A 3784-nucleotide genomic window follows, 5' to 3' on the forward strand; every position below is an offset into this window, starting at 1 on the left:
AATAAGAAAGTTATATTAGAAAAATTACCCTCACTTTCATCTGGGTTGTATTATACCAAGATTAGTGCAATTGAATCACATGCCACTGTAAACCAGAAGTTTATTAGCCCAAATGAATTCATAACTTGGCACGACCGATTGGGTCATCCGGGAACAACCATGATGAGAAGAATTATTGAAAACTCTCATGGACATTCACTAAAGAACCAGAAGATTCTTAAAACTAGTGAATTTTGTTGTGCTGCATGTTCTCAAGGGAAGTTAATTTTAAGGCCATCACCAGTAAAGATTGGATTTGAGTCCCCTGAATTCCTAGAAAGGATTCAAGGTGATATATGTGGACCTATTCATCCACCATGTTACAAAATGATGTTAAAAATCTTGCATCAAAACAAGTTTTTGCCAGGTGGCAAGCTATTTTAAGCGTCTTTGATTTTGATATTGAGCACATCAAGGGCAACTCAAACTCTCTCCCTGACTTTCTCACACGTGAATATTTGCAGGGAGATAAGCAGAAAGACGATGCCTAAAAAGGCAACCTTAGCCTCAGCAAGAGGCAGAGGCATTCGCCTAGCCCTACCAGGGCCAACCAGAAGATCTGGGTCTAGCACCCCAACGGAGTCATCTACCCAACAACCTACTCAACAATCTGGGTCATCTACCCAACAAGCTGGGTCATCTACCCAACAACCCACCCAAAAATCTTTTGAACCAAAAAACAGTCAAGCCAAACAATCCAAAGCAGACTATGCCATCCCCATCGAAACCCTCCTGGCCTTACAGGACCAGGGTCTCACTAAACTCAACAAAAAATCTTGGGCTGACCTTTGCAGTGAGTCCGATGAAGAAATTGACCTATCCCAATTGATATCTCAAGTAGCCAATCGTAAAACAGTCATCCATATAGGAAAACAAAAGTCTATCGTCTCGACACCCCAAACATCCTCAACCACTACCAAAACTCAAAAAACCCAAACCAATTACTTGTCTACAAACAAAACCGCAAATATTATCCACATAGAGCCTGAATTCTGGGATAGCTCTCCAAACAAAGTCATCCCAAAGATTTTCCCTACTGGATTCCACTTCAGGCCTTTAGCACATAACAAAACTCGCCAATTTTACGAATTCATCTTAATAGATACTGACTCAGTATCTATTAAACATTACAAGGATAAAACCAATCCTGAATTCATAACCCATTCAACCATCCAAATTCTGAAAATTTTGTCCCCAAAGCAATTTGGGAACAACTTAAACAAAATTCAAAAATTTTTTCAAAATTATGACCCAATAGGTTTTAATTATTGGGACTACATGGAAGCCTGGACTAAAGTATTTTGGTTTCAAAATACTCAGTTCAGACATTCATGGTTAATTTATTTTAAAAGAAAAACAAATTATGTCTTTCCAAACTGGTTCTACCAATGGTGGGACTTCTTTGGACCAATCCAAGAAATTTTACCCTCACCAACAGATGAAGGGTATAAACTTTTTCAATTAAACTTTAACAGTTATCACAACACGTTATCAGCATGAGACTCTGATCAAATTTTTAGGAAGACTCAGGTAACAAATTTTCATTATGTCGAAGTTCTCTCATCTTGAATTCAATGCTCTTGATATATCTGGAAACAATTATTTATCATGGATACTCGATGCTGAAATTCATCTTGATTCAATGGATCTTGGAGGATAAAGCTAAAGCCATGATTTTTTTTCGTCGTCATCTTGACGAAGGATTGAAAAATGAATATCTTACATTAAAAGATCCTGCAGATCTTTGGAAAGACCTTGAAGAAAGGTATAATCATCAGAAAACGGTGATACTTCCTCAAGCCCGATATGAATGGACGCATTTGCATTTACAAGATTTTAAATCTATAAATGAATATAATTCTGCAATGTTTCGAATCACCTCACGAATGAAATTGTGTGGGGAAAAAATAACTGATCATGATATGTTGGAGAAAACTTTCTCAACCTTCCATGCCTCGAATGTGCTCCTGCAGCAGCAGTATCGAGAGAAAGGGTTTAAAAAATATTCTGAGTTAATTTCTTACCTTCTTGTTGCCGAATGCAACAATGAGTTGTTATTGAAAAATCATGAAGCGCGCCCAGCTGGCGCCGCCCCATTTCCTGAAGTAAATGCGGCAAATCATTACCCCAGAAGAGGTAAATGGCAAGCTTTTAATAACAAGAAAAATTATGGAAGGAAAAAGAATTATGTTCAAAAGAGAGGATCTCACCAGAAGTGGGATAGAGAAAGAAATATCGGGCAGAGTAAATCAACAGATGATAAGTGTTTCCGTTGTGGTGGAAAGGGCCATTGGTCTCGTACCTGTCGTACCTCAAGGCACCTAGTTGATCTTTACCAGGCATCTTTGAAAAAGGACGATAAGGGAAAAGAGTCGAATTTCGTTTCAAATGATGCAGAAAATTCCACCACTCATTATGATGTATCTGATTTCTTTGAGGACCCTGAAGGAAATATTGGCCATTTGATCAATGATGGAATAGTTTAATATGTCGTCTTGATAATGCTGGTGAATTTACTTCCCAAGCTTTTAATGCTTATTGTATGGCTAATGGAATAAGTGTTGAACATCCAGTAGCTTATGTTCACACGCAAAATGGGTTAGCATAATCACTTATTAAGCGCCTCCAATTAATTGCTAGACCCTTGCTTATGAGAAAAAATCTCCCAACCTCGGTTTGGGGGCATGCTATTTTACATGCCGCAGCACTTATTCGTTTGAGGCCAACGAGTTATCATCAATTCTCTCCTATGCAATTAGCTAAATGTTTCCCATTTAAGAATATTTGGGTGTGCGATATATGTTCCCATTGCACCACCTAATCGCACCAAAATGGGACCCCAAAGAAAATTGAGAATATATGTTGGATATGATTCTCCCTCTATAGTGAGGTATCTTGAGATACAAACTGGAGATGTATTTAAAGCCCGGTTTGCGGATTGTCATTTTGATGAATCAAAATTTCCAACATTAGGGAGAGAGAATAAGCTTCCTGAAAAGGAGCTTAACTGGAATGCATCATCATTGATGCATTTAGATCCTCGATCAGGGCAATGTGAACTGGAAGTTCAAAAGATTATACATTTGCAAAGAATAGCGAATGATTTGCCTGATGCATTTTCCGATACAAAGAGGATAACTAAATCTTATATACCAGCGGAAAATGTCCCAATTCGAATTGATGTTCCAGTAGGACAAGTAGCCACCGAAGCAAATTCACGACAGAAGCGTGGCAGGCCTGTTGGTTCCAAAGACAAAAATCCTCGAAAGAGAAAAGAGGTAAATAATATTCCTGTTGAAAAAGACATAGTAGAGACACCTGCAGTTGTCCAAAATTCTGATATAACGTCAGAAGACGTTCAGGTACCTGAAAATTGTGAAAATGACGAGATCTCGATAAATTATGTCTTTACAGGAGAGAAATGGGACCGAAATAAGACAATTGTTAATGAAATATTTGCATATAATGTGGCATTAGATATCATGCATGAAAGTAAGGATCTTGAGCCAAGATCAGTTGAAGAATGTCGACAAAGAAATGATTGGCCAAAATGGGAAGCAGCCATGAAGGCTGAATTAGACTCACTTGCAAAACGTGAAGTCTTTGGACCTGTAGTCCGTACACCTGTAGATGTAAAACCTGTTGGATACAAATGGGTATTTGTGAGAAAACGAAATGAGAAAAATGAAGTTGTGCGCTATAAAGCCCGACTTGTGGCACAAGGCTTTTCACAAAGGCCCGGGAT

Source organism: Arachis ipaensis, chromosome B04, assembly GCF_000816755.2.
Source record: "Arachis ipaensis cultivar K30076 chromosome B04, Araip1.1, whole genome shotgun sequence".
Lineage (NCBI taxonomy): Eukaryota > Viridiplantae > Streptophyta > Magnoliopsida > Fabales > Fabaceae > Arachis > Arachis ipaensis.